The sequence below is a fragment of the Rousettus aegyptiacus genome, unplaced genomic scaffold, assembly GCF_014176215.1.
Source record: "Rousettus aegyptiacus isolate mRouAeg1 unplaced genomic scaffold, mRouAeg1.p scaffold_m13_p_2, whole genome shotgun sequence".
Taxonomy (NCBI): domain Eukaryota; kingdom Metazoa; phylum Chordata; class Mammalia; order Chiroptera; family Pteropodidae; genus Rousettus; species Rousettus aegyptiacus.
The window spans coordinates 139,947,863-139,965,985 of record NW_023416295.1 but is presented as its reverse complement, the minus strand read 5'-3'; the positions used below and the strand labels follow the sequence as shown (position 1 = coordinate 139,965,985).

The 18,123-nt window shown below is 36.3% G+C and overlaps 1 protein-coding gene and 1 pseudogene across 1 annotated transcript in view; one reads left to right on the top strand and one right to left on the bottom strand.

Annotated features, from left to right (window-relative positions):
* FGD4 (FYVE, RhoGEF and PH domain containing 4) overlaps nt 1-18,123 on the top strand; it is a 165,372-nt gene that overhangs the window by 12,207 nt on the left and 135,042 nt on the right. The window lies entirely within an intron of this gene.
* Nucleotides 3,443-3,561, bottom strand: LOC118614713 (annotated as a pseudogene).

Sequence of the window (18,123 nt, the reverse complement as noted above, 5' to 3'; positions counted from 1 at the left end):
TCATCTGTTGCTCCTCAAGGTCCATTCAAGGGCTCAATAAATATTGAATAAACAGAAGAACCCCAAACTGGATTGACACATCTTGCTTCGACACAAGAATTTTCTGACAACACTGTCAAAAAAAAAATTGAGTTCCTTTGGTAGTCCTCCATTCCTTATTAACGAGAATACTCAAAGAGAGGCAGGATGACTTATCTGCTGTACTCTAGAGACAGAATGGCAGATGTAACCCTTACTGATCAGTAATCCCAGTTTACAAACTCAACCTTCTAACATCAGTAATTCTTGGCCTTCCTTCTGTGTCTACACCATTCAGATGTCTTTTTTAGGAATATGTAGCAATTTTTGTACAGGGGTGTATTTAGAAAGGCATGGGCATAGAATACTTCATTCTCTTTGAGAATTCATGGACTAGATATCCCTTTTGGTTTAAGGATGCCGATTATTTCTGGCATCCTTTCCGACGCTGTAATATGTTCGATTCAAGAGTGTATTGAGATTTGTAGGATCTGGGTCGCTCCTTTACTGAAACGCCCTGGAATGCTTTGTTATGTTGTCAGGAGTGGATCTTATAGCTTTATCATTTCCTGTTCCTACTGTCTCTTTTTCTTCTTTTATAGCCTTTTTCTTTGCCTACAGTTTCCTTCTATTAGAACTTGGCTTTTAAGATCAAAACTAACAAAAGTCCTCCTCTTTTCTGCTCATCTCTAATGGGCTTGCCTTGAAAAATAATCTGAGAAGCGGAAACTAGGAACGATCAGAAGCTAGATTTTAGCTTCTAGCTCTTATAGAAAAATATGAGACTGTGGAATATTTGACACCTGAAATATCGCTACTGTTTTCCATCTCTTAATGTATTTCATCAAACCTAAAATGTACACTTTTTCACATTTTTAATATCTCCAAAATTGTGATGCTTTTTTCAATTAATGGTATTTTAAAAATTGTGAGACATTGAAATGTAGACTGGCCTAAATTTTAAAATATAATTACACAATATCTATTCCCTCTGGATAATAGTAAAGATTATGAAATATATTCCAGGATTACATAACTGAAAATATTGACTAACGAATTCCTCCCTCCCCTCCTCTAAACCCAAAACATACTATATGTGGCTATCCCTTTTTATCTTTGCTCGCTTCTTTAGCTCTTTTAATAATAATCCTAAGAGTCATAATAATAATAATAGCTATCATTTATTAAGCATTTACTTTGTCGGTCAGACACTGTCCTTAGTGCTTTAGGTGCATGAACTCAATCATCACAAATAGGACCCATTATCCCCATTGTATAGGAATCAGAAGCCCAGATAGATTAAATAATTTGTCCAAGTTCACGTGGCTAGGGGAGCCAGGATTTAAATTCATATTCTTAATCCCTGCACTTTTTATCTCTCATAACCTTTTTGTTCTTGTTGTCAGTTTTTAACATCTCTAAACATAAAGGTGCTAATTGCTGATCTTTAGTAATGAAGAAAACACTTTTCTCTGATATTTTTATCCAGTTTATCCAGAGTATTAAATATAGAAGCAATTCTCTAATCAACTTTACCTAGCGAGTGAGGAAAAACAAACTTTTCAAGGAGAAAGAAATACATATTCTTAGAAAAGATTCGGGAAATGGAAACAAGAGTATCTTCCTGACCTTTGTGGTGCACCCAGAATTCTTGGGAAAGCCTGATCGGGCCCTCTGCTGCTTTCTTTCTAGGAACTTGTTTGACTACATTATGTCACATCTCATTAGCAGGGTGATAGTTGCCTACTAAACTTTGAAGTTATGTAAATGATATTAATTTTCAAGAATCCTGTTAATTTTAGATGTTCTGCAAAAACAGGCAAAACTGCACTTCTTTTTACCCCGTTAAAACAAAAGAACTGTAACGAATGACTATATAATAGAATGTGTCTGTATAAATGCACACATACATGTATGTATGTCATACTAATGTATCAGTATCATGATCCGACTGGTGTATGTTGGCAACCCACTTTAATTTTCCTAAGAGAATTTTGCATAGCTTTTCCCCCATTCTTTTGAACATTTTAGGGTAATAAAAAATTGAGTGCGATTCATTAACCAATGTCACCTCAATAATTTTAATCAAATATAAAAAAGGGGGTATAAGTAGTCATTCTTAAAAATGCTATCCACCGTGCGAGAACTAGGGAACTGAGTAGGGTGCTAATTAGAGCCCCTCTATAGTTCTGGTTATGAAAACAGTGAAAAGAAGGGAAGAGAAGGATTCAGGGGGAAGCAGGGAGGAAACTGCCAACGATGGCAGTCATTGTTCTGAAGTCAGTGTGGTGCCCAGTTTGAGCTCATTTTCACTGGGAACTCATGCCAGTTTCCATGTTTTGGAACTGAATGAGCAACTTGTATGTTTTTGTTAACCTGGGAGAATGGCTTTAACCACATTGTGGGTTTTGGGAAGGTAGAAAAAAGAAAAAGAATTAAAAGATATGCACATAAGCCCCACTGTTAGTGGGCAGCTGACATCATGTAACCTTATGAAAGCTCTCTGACGAGCCTGTAGGCCGGAGTGGGTGCTTCTGTCTCTCATGGTCGTGGTGGTGGCTTATTTCTGTAAACTTAAGGAAAATTTTTCTGGCAATTGCATGTATCACTGATATACCCAAAGCCCTTATTTCAGGATATTTATTCCCACGGCCCTTTTGCTAATTGTCAATTTCTGGTTGAGATTTGTGGGTCCCACTACAATTTATACTGTTTCATGTTAAAAAGGATTTTTATTTTTATTTCTTGTTTTGGGTCCCAAAGCCAATTTCTTACAGTTTGTTTCTGCACATGTTATAGTGGCTCTTTCAAAAAATAGGCTTAGCGATGGACTTTTGGAAAAGTTTAATAGTTTATGTTTGCTTATTTTCTTTTATCTAGTAATTACCCCCAAGAATAGATGAAGAAAATAATTTCCCTTTGTTAGTTTTTTTTCTTCTAATATTTTCTGTTTGCTAACGTGTTAAGTGACACCACTTTTTATTGTAGGCTTGAAAGCCTTGACTAATATGAAATTTCAGTCACTTGAAACCTTACTTTTAGTGTTTAAAAAGTGTCGAGTTGATACACACTGCACATCTTTACTTAAATTCACCTTCTTGTTGAGGCCTTTCCTTGGCCACCTTATTTAAAATAGGAAGCTCCACTCCCATACTCCTTACCTTGTTTTATATTTCTCTCTATAACACCACTATCTAACTCTGTATTTTTTTAAATCTTATTTCCTGCCCCCGTCCTTTCCCCCAGTGCACACATAAAACCCCATAAGAGCCGGGGGTTTGTCCGTTGCAGTTTCTTTTGTATTTATTTATTTTTATTAATTTTATTTATTTATTTTTTAGGCAAGGCAACCCTCGGTTTGACCTCACAGAGTGCAAGGACCTTGTCATTTTACAAATCCCTTATTTTTTAAAAAAATTTTTTATGCTTACAGCACCTGGTTTTCCTAGGTGGTCTCCCATCCAAGTACTAACCAGGCCCGACCCTGCTTAGCTTCTGAGATCAGACAGAATTGGGCTTTTTCAGGATGGCATGGCTGTAGACTGCAGTCTCTTTTTTAAAAGGAGTGTACAGTCAGGATTCCCAGTATGGAGACCACTGAGCTTAGCCCTGAGGACTCCTTCTCAGCAGCTGGTCTGTGAGACAGGAAAAGAGGGGGTGGGGTGTGTGTTTGGGGTGGGTGGTGAAGGTGAGCATTGCACAGATCTTAGAAGTAGGGTGCCAGCCCCTTTGCTCCAAAGCACCAGTGGCCATAGCAATTGGGACCTCGTGGGCTGCTGTCTTGACAGGAACAGGTAAAAGCTGAGGATGAGATCAAACTGATTTAAGTAAGGATAAGGTAGAGCAAAGAGTTGGCATGAGGCCTCAGTTCATCAGGTTAAGAAGCTTTCTTCATCATCTCTTTTATTAATTTGTTGGATCACTTTGACATTAAAACGAACCTTTCTGTTAGCATCATGAGAGCAAGGACTATATCTGTCTTGTTCCTCACTGTTTCTGGACACCTAGAAGAGTTCCTGGCTCTTATTAGGTGTTTGTGAAATTCTAATTGAGTGAATGAAGTGCTACATTTTCAAAGTGCACATTTTATGCCAGCCCAGTGCCTAATATAAATATACTAAACCAGTAGTTCTCAGCCTGGGCAATTTGACTCTCAAGAAATATTTGGCAATGTCTGGAGCTACTGGTATCTAGGGAGGAGAGGTTAAGGTGCTGCTAAATATCCTACAACTAATAAATAAGCTTTTTCACCATCTTACCTTCATTTTTTTCTTCACTCACTTTTTTTCCTCCCTCAAATAGGATTCCTTTAAATAAATTTCCTTGGTTCTTTGATAGATGATTCAATTTAAAAGTGCTTTTAACTATGACCTTCAAAAGTGTACCTGTTTTATGTAACAAAGTATCCTTTAATTATAGCTATTGAAGTTGTGCCACTGTCGTTTCTTTGAGATAAAATTACATCATTGAAAATCTCTATTATGATTGGTGGGTGGGGTGCAAGAGAACAAAATCCTTTGGTAAAGCAAAGGGATTTGCTATCTTATACTATAATTAACTTGAACTAAGTAACAAACTGAGCCTTTTCCCTTGTTTTTTAAGGTTCCTCATACATTTCATCCCTTTCCAGCTTTTTTCATTAATGGTACATTCTAAAACTTGCTATCTACACGTTTAAAATGGAGGAGAACCTTAAACCACTATAATTTGTTCCTCCTGTGTTAGCTTGCGTTAAGTTCTTCCTTAGCTACAGAAAAGTTGATTCCATTCCCGGTAAATTTCATGCCAATGAAATAATTTTGAATTCTTATGCTAAATTCCTTTCTTAGCTACTTTGAAATAGTATGGCCTTTTCAAAGAAGAAAGCTTTAATCACACTGTCTTCAGGAAGGTCATTTCCTTCATGCAAATTAGTGTTTCAGAGCATCTGGGCCTACTCTGGTTTCTTTATGGGTATAATTAACTTAATTGCCTTCCTGGTGCTTTATGTTAAGAAAATGGAACTACTTGAAACTTCTGAAGATATTAACATTTAGAATATGAGTAACTTGTGAACAAGGTTCAAATTTATTCTAATTTAAAAATCTGCACAATGTGGAAAGGCACCGTGTGGTGTTCTGACTGAATTTTGTCTGTACTGCATATAAGTCATGCAGAAGCAAGTAAGATTTTTAAAAATCAAATGTAGTGGTGAATGAAAGAGAATTTCTGTTCTTAGAGGAGTAGCTTCATTTCTTAAATGTATGATAAAACTAGTTATGCGAGGTGACTCAGTAGTCAGTCAGACCTGTGGTCAAATCCTGCCTCTGCTGTTTTACAGCTTTGGGCAGTTGCATGACCTTCCTAAGGCTGTTTCTGTACAAAATCAGGATAATGAAAATATTTGGTAAGGTTTCAAATGATTACATTAAGTGATGTATATAAAGCTTGGTACCTTTATGTATTCAATACTCAATAAATGCTAGCTACAGATTTTATTTATATATGTATATGGTGTTTCTGTATATTTTAATTGGTGATTGGAATTGGTCTGGGCCCTTCTGAGGATATCTGATAAATGTAATGCAGCAAAACTTGCAGACAGGTTCCCATGGTATTTATTTGTGTAGAACCAGCAGATTTCACATTTGCAGATGTTTGTATTTACTCCTAAAATCTTAGAGAGTGAACTGATATTAACATGTCGTATGAATTCCTTCTTTTTCTTTTGGATGTTTTGTATTTGACTAGTGTCCTTTCATTTTCAGAAAAAGTAAAATCATTTCCAGACACACAGTCCTACTATTGTACATTATTTCACTGTATCATCCCACATATCACATATACATTTTTCATGGTACGTTCTTTTTCATCGTGAAATTTTTTTTTTTCAGAATGTTATTGATTTCAGTGATGGAAGTAGAAGTATGCAGGAATGGTCATTGAACCATTTCTTCTCATCTTAGAAAACATTAAATTCTCATTTCTTTTATACAAATGGTTTGGAAACATATAACATTTAATAACAGTGTACTTACATAGGTCAGACTTGGGATAACAATAGTACCCACTAGGGCATTAGCCCAAGTTGAAAGAAAAAAGTATCTGCTCTTAAAATATTGTTGAAAACTCCGAAATTGATCACTTTAGCCTTCACTCAGCAAATTCTTTAATAAACTTCCTTTTAGTTTTTCCATTGCTCACAGTGGGTGAAGAGTCACAGATTAGGGGAGGAATAGAGTGGCTCTGGAGGGAAGTAGCTACAATAGTATGCTTTTAGATGTCGCGACAAATCGATGGTCTGACAAGATGAATAGAAAAAATTTGCAACAGTACCACCCATTTCAATAATGAGTATTTACACATTTTTATAAAAAAAAGTTTAATACGTAGCACTGTAGACAGCAAGATAGTATATAATTTCCCAGAAATGTCAACCAAAATATTTTTCAATTATAACTTCATGTACCAGAATAGGTATATAGTGTAACATAATAGAAATGCATTCTGGTCATTAAATCACCACTAGGCTTCTTTTTTCTCCTATGGATTCTGGTGGTCCACCTCATGTCTTCCTTGGATCAAAAGAAACAATGCAGATAAAGGGTCTTAAAGTTCTCTACAAATGAAAGTGGTTGGTAAACAAAGGATTTTCCTTGCGGACACTGATTACAATGATTAAGATGACCATCAACAAGGTATTTTGTTAATGTAGGAGTTCTCATATTGGCATTATTGACATTTCAGGCTGGATAATTCTTTGTCGTGGGGGCTGTCCCGTGCATCATAGGATGTTTAGCAGCACCCTAACCTCTCTTCCCTAGATACTAGTAGCTCCAGACATTGCCGAATATTCCTTGAGAGTGAAAATTGCCTAGGCTGAGAACCGCTGTGTTAGTGTAAGTATATGTAAGTTAGGTATAGACTTAAAACCACGTGGATCACTAATGTTGTTTTAGCTATACAGGACCTCCAGTTACCATCATCTCTGCTTGGTCATTTTGGGTACCTTCTGTTCTAATTTTTTTTTTTGGAACAGAGAAGGGAACTGCCTGTGTTTGAAACTGCTTCTTGCTTCTTGTTTTTATTGTGACTTTAATGTACTGGAAAAGATTTTTGTGACTTACAGGGAAGTATACATCATTGTTTAGTTTCACATTACAGGTAACTTCTAGACTTTTTGGTGGGTCATATAATTCTTAGTAGAGTGCCATGTGCCGATGGGCGAGAATACGTGTGACTTGCCTAATTTGTACCTGGTGTTCCAAAATAGGTGGTACTCTCGAAACCAATCTCTGTGGACATGCTGAGCTGTGTGTATGCGGTAGGGCAGAGTACCAGAGAATCTATCAATGAGATGAATGTTGCCAGCCTTTGCTCCCTTGGCCAAAGAGGGTGCTGAAAGCTTTGCTTTCTCATTTCTCCTTTCCTCCTCATTCCATCAAGAATTCTTTCATTTCCATATTGGTTTTATAGGGGCATGAACTGGAAAAAGGGGGCGGGCAGGAGAACCATAGGAGGCTAGGGTTGTGGGGGAATGTTTGAGGGAGAGTTTATACAGGCCCGGGAATGAATGCAGAGTGTTAAGAAGTGCTTGGGAGAGCAGAGGGGGTTTTAGGAGATGGTGCTGTGGAGTGGACACTATTTGTAGTGTTTTAGGGCCTTCTACATGCCAGGCCCTAAGCTTTAAATATACAGCTTTATTTAATTCCCCCATCATTTTGCTGAGGCGTGTACTGTTACATTTCTTTTACACATGAGGAAACCAAGGCCTCTGAAAAGTTGCTGACTCGCCCACAGTCTCATATCATAAACTAGTAGAACCAGGACACATTGAGTCTGGGCCAGGTCTAAAGCCCACAGTCTTAACCACAGCATTCATTATTTAGTTAATATGCTGTTAGAAATTACATTTCCAGTTTATGAGATTTAGATAAACAAAATAGTAGAAACTTATCTTTTATCTGGATTAAACAAAAAGGAACTGAAGTACTTTGGACCCGGGAAGAGGAGGAACACTGCTCCCTGCCCCGTGTGAGTGAGTTCATGTCTTTTAGCAGCATGACTTCTTTCTTTCTTCCTTGGGTGTGTGCACCTAGCTTCCTGGTTTCAGTTAGTCTACGTAGATGTTTAGGTAGATTTTTTTTTTTTTTTAGATAAATATTTCTGAGGGTAGGGAGGAGATTACAAACACTGAAACTCTTGTTTTATGGTAAGATATATGTATAAACCACCCACACATATCTCAAACTATTGTTTCTGACCTCTGCCATCTACATAAATAAAACCTCTGGATCAGTTCTTTTCTTAGAGAATTACTTTAAGTGATCCAGATTTTCGAGTACTTGGCTAGTAGCCGTCTGGTTTTATGGTGTGTTTTATGACAAATGTATCCTCTGGCCCTCTTAGTTAGGCAAAGTTCATTGAACCATCAGCTCGGAGATGTGGTCACAGTGGCTCACCTCAATCCTGTCCCCAGCTATTCTTCAAGCAAAAGTTTTATCTTCCAAGCTCAGTTCTTGTTTGTAAGCTGTCACATTCCTCAAAGTGTTTGCTTGTTGCTATGGCCAAGAAAAGGTTCGTGAAGAACAGACTATCATGTCAAGAAAATATGTTATTCCAGGAGAGCATAGTACTGATAGTCATCGAAAAGCCAGAAAGAAACGAATGATATAACCTTCAAGTTCAGTGTTTTGCATTTGATTGTGAAGAAAGACAGTTTTGAAAAAGGAACGGTATTTGAAAGGACTTAACACCAGACTAAAGCAGTAAATAATGATTTTAAAAACAGGTTGATTTAAAAAAAAAAAAAAACTTCAGTGACATGTAGTTCAGATATACAATTAACCCATGTAAAGTGAACAGGCTTATTTCTGAGGTGGGAAAACTATGGACTGTTTTTATACAGTTCCATAAAACTCTGAATTAGGCAAAGATTTGTGACGGAGGAATTTTCTCACTTCAAAAGTGCTTAATTGTAGCAAGACCTGAGGCGAGGCTCAAACAAAGAATAGGTGGCATTTCTTTAGGATTCAGTGGAAAGGTTTTGGCAACCTTTAAGAAGACTCTCCTCCCTAAATTCGTAACCATTTAAATGCTTTCTACCAAATTGTGTTACATATATTTGAAATGGTGATTGGTAATGTAAATAGGAATGGTTGACTTACAGGAATATCTTTCATGGAAGCTTATTAGCAACTTGAAGGTGGAAGAAAAGGGTCACTGATGAGTAGGTTTCCTTGCACCAGTTGAAGACTTTTGGGTGTGTTTGTGAATTGGCCTTGGGAAAAAAGTGAGACCAATGAAGTCTGAAAATGGTTCAAAGGTCCTTCAAAAGAAAGGAAAGTGCATACTTGCCATAATGAGATTTGTTAGAAAAAGAAGTTGGTAACTGTGAAGTTTTTGGTGAGATCTCAGTCCGTCCAGTCCTTATAGGATGGAAAACAAAACATTTAAAAAGACATACAATGTTTATAATATGGCTCTTTATAGTTAAGTTTTTTTATATGCTTAATATCTGTAAAAGCCCGAGTCAAAAATTTCTTTTTATTTTGCTATTTCTGTGGTATAAAATAGGAATTTAGGAAATTTGACTCTGCCTTATGTAATTCTTACCCTCTGACCATTGCTTAGGAATGATTAGGTTGCAAATTGGAGTTTGCCTCTAGGACAATGGCTTTTTATATGTGTAAGGACTGAAGGAAAACAGTTCATGATAGCATTATTGAATACAATGTATTGTTTCTATGGGTGCTGAAAACGAAAACAGCAGTCAGAAAATATATTTGTTGCACTTCCTCAATAGTTCTTTGTGCGTTGGTTTTTTGGGAACTGAACTAACACATCTCACGTAAACAATCATTTTGAGAATGAGGTGTAAGTTGATACTGGGAGTTACATTATACTGCGAGTTGTGAAGAAGACACGTATTATTTCCAAGAATCTTAATTTGGATTTTAGATTCTTCTGCCTGTGGAACTTCCAATTTTTCTAAAGATGCCTAAAGACAGGAATTTTATATAAAATGTCTTAATGGTTGCAAGTAATTTAAAATGTTACGTTTTATGGATCCAGCAAACCATGCCTATGGACTGGCTATGTGTCCATGTGAATCTCCAGCCTACATGGTGTGGGTCATGATTCTGCCTTCAGTGGAGAGGAGAGACATTGGTACCTGTTACACAAGCGAGGCCTAGGGTGCATGGAGTTGCCAAGGCCCTGCAGTGGAGGGAACAGGGAATAGCCCACAGAGGAAGAGACACTGATCTGGGCCCCGAAGGTGGGATTTAGAGGTGGGTGGGTGAGGGGCGTACATTCTTCCCGGAGGGGGAAGCTCAGGCTGATTATTGTGAGCAGCAATTAGTTCAGGGTGGCGTCAGCCTTGGGCTGTGGAGATATTCCAAGTAGAGGACAAAGCAAAGCTCTTTACATAATTTGTGTGAGCCGTGTACCCCAAAACCTCCTCACATGAATCATGTAGTGTAGGTCAAAAGAGATAGTGAAAATTTAAAAATAAGGAAAATCAGCGTTAAGATGGGTCCCCTTGGCCAACCAGATTGTTGACCCTTAACAACTTTTCTGTATAGTGGAGTTCTTACTTTTCTATAGTCACCCATTTTTCATCTGGGGGAGTCACTGGGCTGAAAATAAAAACCTTACACATCTTTCAAGTGAAGAAGATATTAGTTCAGTACTGGAAGCATTTAAGTCTTCAGTGCCTTAAATTTTGTTTTTCCTTCACTAGGTTTTCATATTTCAGAGCCACCTTTATATACCTCAGTGAGTAGTTTCTTGTTTGTGGTTGGATGACTCAAGGAAAGGCTAGTTATTCTTTTACCTTCCCATAAAGTTTATTGCCCCTTTCCTATAAGCATTAGATTTGCGGTTTAAGGTGACACTATTATATTTACACTATTGTGTTGTGTTAAATGAGACTGTCCGTTTGAAATATGGAAGATAATCTGCCACAACTAAGAATTAAATGTATAACTGAAAGGCTTGGCATTGTGGTTCTGGGTCATCCACTAATTTGCTCAGTGACAGAGCAAATCACTTGAATGACGTGCTTTGTTTTTCATCTGTTTGATACAGAAGAGTAACCTGGTTAAATATTTGATAGGGAAAGGTTTGGAACACACAAACAAAAATGCTGCCCCTCCCCCTAGTACACAGTATTTGATTTATTCACCTTGGACTGCTGATATGGTGCCTCATACATAGCAGGCACTCAAAATATTTGTTGGTTGATATCAGTGTAGAAGAGAAATCTATTTGTTTCTGTGGTGTTAGGAGATGTTGAAGGTATGTTTTCATTGTTTTTATGAGAGTGTGAAAAAAAACATTAAGCAGGAAAGGACATAGCTACAAGACAATGAATTGTTCAGAAAAAGTTGGAAGCGAATGCCTGCCAGATCTGCTCCCCAAAATTCAGGTGCCTCAAATTGTAACCTTGGCCCCTTTTTGACCTCACGTGCTCATTCACTTTGGTTGACTCATTCATTCAGAACCAATTTATTGAGCATCTAGTAGATGCCAAGTCCTGGTATAAGCATGATGGTGGATAAGATGAATTCAGGTTCATGCCATCAAGTAGGCCATCACCATAGCAGAGAAATGAATAGAAATAGATCACAATGCTATATGATGTTAGAGATATTATGATAAATGTATGTAGAAGGTATAGTGGGAATGCATATAAAGTAGCCATTATCTCTGAGCAGATGGAGCAGAGTCATATGGGCTCAAAGAAACAGGGGTACTTGAACTTGGTCTTGAAATATGAATATACACTGAGTAAGGGGAAGGGAAAAGAAGGAAATGAAGAGAATTGAAAGGAAGGGTGTGATCCTGGGGATATGGGAGCAGCTTGATCACTTCCTGAATTATAAGAGAAGATATGTGAGAAGGATGCCAGGAAAAACTAGCAAAAAACTAAGACCATAAGCCGTCTCCTGAGGCAGAGTATTTCTAAAGTAGGGTTATAAATTAATATATTTTATGTTAAACAATATCTTTCTTCCAGTAAGTATACTAAAAATTACATTTTTATGTAATTTAATCTTTCTAATATTCTTGTGGGAATAGTGTAGACTGAGAAACTGAGGTAGAGAAATCAGCCAGGTAGTTTCCTTAGGGTAATTACATTAGGTGTGTGTTTTTATCATTTTAATTTAAAATACTATCAAATATGAAAAACTTGCAAATATAGTACATAGAGTTTTTTTTCCTGATTGATCTGATAGTAAGTTGCCTGCTTGATGCTCCATCATCCTGAATGTTTAGTGAATCTTTTTTTAATCAACGAGGGCATCAACCTACATATTCAATACTGCCATCAAGATCAGGACACAATATTGATGATACTATCTAATCCTCAAGCCCTATTCAAGTTTCACAAATGGCTCTAATAATGTCCTTTATGGCAAAGGACCCATTCAGTATTACCTGTTGCTTTTCGTTGTCCTATTTTTTGAGTCTGGAACAGATCCTTAGTCTTTCCTTGACTTTCATAGCCTTGACACTTCCGAAGATTAAAGGGCAACTATTTCGTAGAATGGCATTCCATTTTATTTGTCTGAGGTTTCCTCATGATTAGAGTTAGGTTAGGCATCTTTGACAGGAATATCACAAAATTCTCTATTCTTCTAATTGCATCGTATCAATCGTGAGATGACTCATGATTTCTCTTTGTCCCATTACTGATACTGTTTGCTTTGATCACTTGACTAAGGTGGTGTCTGCCAGGCTTGTCTGCTGTAAAATTTCTCCCTTTGTAATTCAAAATTTTTGTGGGGAAGTACTTTGAGACTTTAAAATCTCATTTCTCATTAAGCTTTAAATTTATTCATTTATAGCAGTGTGTACCCATCATTTCTTAATAAGTTATAATCTGTTACCTTCCTTTCAAGTTGGCTTCTGTTACCATTTGACAAGTTCCATAATTCTTTGAGCACTTGTGGCTGGCATAAGATATTCTAGGGTTGTCATCTTGCTTTTTCCTGCCTTGGTCCTGGAATCAGCCATTTCTCCAGGGAGTCCAGGTTTTTTTTAGTGGAGAATGGTATTTATAAACCAAGATCTGGGTGCTAGATATGTTGATGGCTATTGAAGTGTTACTGTCTTCTCAGGGAATATACGCACTTATACACATACATATATACATTTACACTTTATCTATCTAAAATCATGAGTTGTTCATACAGATATATCCAATCCTAGTCTGACACCACAGAATTCATTCTAGTTTTTTCCCTAGTGGTATTTGTGATTTCCTTTCCTGAAAGCGAGAACTCTGCCTCCTATTATTCTTAATATATTTACCTATCTAGTCAATCTCGCTGTACATAACAATTTCCCATTTCTGCTGCCTGCTTCTCCCTCTGTACAGGTGTCCTCACACCACCTGTCAAGCTGGTGTCAGGTTGACCCACAGGCGGACATCCTCTTGACTCAGCTTGTGCTTGGTTTTTAAATGTGGCAAGTATGAAAGGCTTAGTTTACTTCTCTTACACTTTGGGTAAAACTTTGAATGGGATAACTAAAATCTTTCCTGTACTCTCTTAATCTTAAATTATATTTCTGTTGAGTTTTTTTTTTTTTATCTAATTAGGTATCTTTTTGTCTGTTTTGTCCTCTTCTATAATAGCAAATATATTTATGTGTGGATGTTTTGATTCTTGTATCAGTAAATACTTAAATATATCATTATTGGACAGGTTGTAGTATCTTACATAAATGCTATATATGATGATATGTTTTAGGCATAAGTAGTAAAGCTGTAAGTTTGTAGAGCAGCATAAAATGCAAAGATGTTAGGACTGGCTTAAAAATCCCATATATCTACCTGTAATTCTCATTACCACGAGTTACAATATAAATTAGAATATTACATTAATTTGTGATTCTCTGATTTTAAAATTATATAAAGACATTACCATTGGTGTTTTAGTTTCTTTTGGTAGTTGTGTTATTCCTTAGAAGAATGTGTTTCCACCCCGCCCCCCACACATATGCATTAGGAGAAAGTTACTGATTACAAGGTCATGCTGATGTTATAAAGATAACAATAACAGGGTTTCTTACCTTCCTGAGCTACATTCTTTTGGATATCCTTCTTCACAAACAAGCCAGTTTGCTGGAAAATAGAGTTTCCTGGACATTCCTATTTTACGTGCACTTACATATTTTGGAGGAAGCTGTGTAAATGTGGGCACTTTGAATAGTTGTTGACTGATCACCAAAGTTCTGATTGATTAAAAAGCATGCTGACTTTAAAGTTCTTTTAGTTTTTTTCTTCTTTATATTTTCCCTTCTTAAGTCTGTTCTGAAATAACACTTTTGGGAAGTTCCTATTGCATTATTTTTTCTTCAGTGATTTGGAGAGGCAGTTCTATAGGAAAAGGGTTTATATCTGTGCCTGTGGTACATGGTAATTCTTGTGGAATTCAGAGTGTCAGTATGTACCAGATATTATTCAGATCTCTCTCTTTTTTTTTCTTTTTGCAATGAATCTAGAGATTACTGTTGCACTCATGGGTGGGCAGATAACTTTACTCAAAAGTAAATAAATGTATCCACTTGTCTATGAATGTAATTTTGGTGAAATAAGTGAGAAGTACAAAAGAAGTTATCAGTACAAATATAGGTATATTAGTTTGTAAGGTATAGTCACACCGTAAAGTAATACAACTGGCTGGATTGATTAGATGTACTGTTCTTTGGAGGTTGAATTCTGAACCAAAAAGAGAGCTTCAGTGAGCACTTGGTAGGTGAATAATTTTATTTGAGCATTCTCCTTGCTTTCCATTCTAGTTCGTTTTTGTCCTGTGGAACCATGTGACACCTTGTGGTAAAGCATGCACTAATTAAACAATTTTATTTAACTTTTTATTATGGAAAATTTTATTTATGCAAAGTAAAGAAGAATATGAGCTCCAGCTCTATCACTTTGACAATTATTAACATATGACCCAATAATTTTAAGTTAAAAAAGATTTTTAAAAGACCCTTTGAATACTTTTAATGAAATGCAACTTATTTATAACTTTTATGTTCTCAGAATGAAAATAATTTATATTTAAATCAATTATTCATGTGTGAACCTTGTCTATCACATGAAAAATGAGAAATTTCTCTTGGATTCCAGTTCATCATTGCCTTAGATACTCTATTTTCTTTCTTCCTTTGTTTCGTGAAATCATTTGGATTATTTTCTGGAAAAAACCTTCCCATAGATCTAATCAACAGTAAGTAAAACAAAAAATTTATTGTACTGATCATTGTTAGTTACCTGAATGAATTAAAAGAGTTCAAGGCCGTCCACAGAGAACTTTTTTCCTCCTTTTTTTCATTGTGGCAAAATACACATAACAAATTTTACTGTCTTTATCATTTTTAAATGTACGGTTTTGTGGTATTAAACACAGTCACGTTGTTGTACAATCATCAGAACCATCCATCCCCATAACCCTTTTCATCTTGCAAAACTGAAACTATATCCATTAAACAGTAACTCCCCATTTTCCCCTTCCCCCACCCCTTGGTAACCACCAGTATACTTTTTGTCTCTATGTCTCTATGATTTTGACTATTCTTAAGTACCTCATGCAGTATTTATTTTTTCTGTGACTGGCTTATTTCACTTAGCATAATGTCCTCATATTTCATCCATGTCATGGCATATTGCAGAATTTTCTTTTTAAGGTTGAATAATATTCCACTGCATGTATATGTCATTTTGCTTATTCATCCATGGACACTTGAGTTACTTCCATGTTTTAGCTATTGTGAATAATGCTGCCAAGAACATGGTTGTAAAAATATCTCTTCAAGACCCTACTTTTGTGTGTATTCCCAGAAGTGGGATTGCTGGATCATATGATAGTTTTCAAAATTTTTTTAAGGAACCACCACGCTGTTTAATATGGTGGCTGTACCATTTCACATTCCCACCGAATGTGTGCAAGGGTTCCAATTTCTTTAGATCCTCACTAACACTCGTTTTCTGTCTTTTTGACTATAGTGCAATCTCACTGGAGTTTTGATTTACACTTTCTTGATGATTAGTGATGTTCAGCATTTTTTGTGTACTCGTTGACCATTCTTATATTTTCTTTGAAGAAGTGTCTATTCAAGCCCTTTGCTTTTTTTTGAATTGGGTAATTTTTATTTTAGGAGTTCTTTATATATTCTGGGTATTAATTCCTTATCAGATTTGCAAATATTTTCTCCCATTATGTGAGTAACATTTTCACTCTTTTGTCAGTGTCTTTCGATGCACAAAAGTTAAAATTGCATGAAGTTCAATTTGTCTTTTTCTTTTGTTACCTGTGCCTTTTGTGTCTTATCCAAAAAATTATTGCCAAATGAAATGTCATGAATCTTTTGTCCTATGTTTTATTCTAAGAGTTTTATTGTTTTTAGGTCTTTCATTTAGGTTCTTGATCTATTTCTAATTAATTTTTGCATATGGTGTTGGGTAAAGGTCCAACCTCATTCTTTTGCATGTGAATATCCAGTTTTCCCAGCATCACTGATTGAAAGACTATCCATTTCCTATTGAATCGGCACCCTTGTCAAACATCATTTGATCACATACATAAGGGTTAATTTCTGAGCTCTCTATTCTGTTCCATTGGTCTATATGTCTCTCTTTATCCCTGTATCACATTGTTTTGATCACTGTAGCTTTGCAGTAAGTTTTGACATCAGTACATGTGAGTCGTCCAGTTTTATTCTTTGTCAAGATAAAAGGCATCCAAATTGGAAAGGAAGAAGTGAAATTATCTGTAGATAATATGAACTTCTCTGTAGAAAACCCTAAGATTCTACACACACAAAAAAATGAATTCAGCAAAGTCCACATGTAAAACTCAGTGGCATTTCTATACACAGTAAACAAACTGAAAAGGAAATTATGAAAACAATTCCATTTACAATAGCATCAAAAAGAATAAAATACTTAGGAATTAACTTAACCAAGAAGATGAAAGACTTGTACAATGAAAACCCCAAAACATTGCTGAAACTTAAAAAGACATAAATAAAAGCAAACTTAAAAAGACATAAATAAAAGCAACCCCAAAACATTGCTGAAACTTAAAAAGACATAAATAAAAGAACATATCCTATGTTCTTAGATTGAAAGACTTATGTTAAAATGTCAATACTTCCCAAAGCAATCTACAGATTCAGCGCGATCCTTGTCAAAATTTCAGTGACACTTGGGTCTTTTTTGGGGATAATTTCTGTTTATTTTTTTGTTTGTTCGAATGGGTTATACGTTCCTATTTATTTGTATGCCTTGTGATTTTGTTGTCATCAACAAACACTGGACACATCTAAACACTGGACATCTAATAATTGGTAACTCAGGAAATCAAATTCTTCACTTTCCCAGAATTTTTTTTATTTGTTTTATGATTGCTTTGTTATTGTCTTTTGTTGTTGTTGTTGTTATTGTTGTTGTCAGAGGCTGTCTCTTTGCTGAGGATCAGTGTGAGGTGTAAACTTAATGTCTTCTCAGGTCTTTTCTGAGTCTTTCTGTGGCCAGAGGCCTGGTCAGTTTCTAATTTTCTTGTATGTGTATTAGTTTATCAGTGTTCTAGTCTTTGATGTCTGGTTCTTGAAAGGTAAAAAAAAGTGGAAAATAAAGTGGGGAAAGGGGGCTCCGACTCCTTAAATCCCATGCAATCACTTCAGCTGGTGGGGCAGGGCAATGTGGAAAGGTTTAACAACAATGACTGCCTACCTTTTTTTTTTTTTTATCCCCCTCTGTGATTAGAAGCAGCAATCAGCAATGAAAGCACAGTTCTCCATTGTTTGGAAAACAGTGTTCTTTTTGCCCACCCTGATTCCCATAAGCTGTGTGCAGCTGCTCCAGAAACATGTGCACAGCTGCCTGCCAAGTGTCTGGGGGTGGGGAATGGGTTACTGGTACTGTACCAAGAGCTGAAATTGACCTATGTTAACCACAATTTACCATCCTAGTCTTCCTCTGGAAGTTGCAAGCCTTCAGCAAACTCCAGAGTTCCAAAAATAGTTTTATCAGACAGATTCTGCCAATGCAATTGCTATCTAGGTGGGGAGACAGATTCCTGGTGCTTCCTAGTCTGACATATTTCTGGA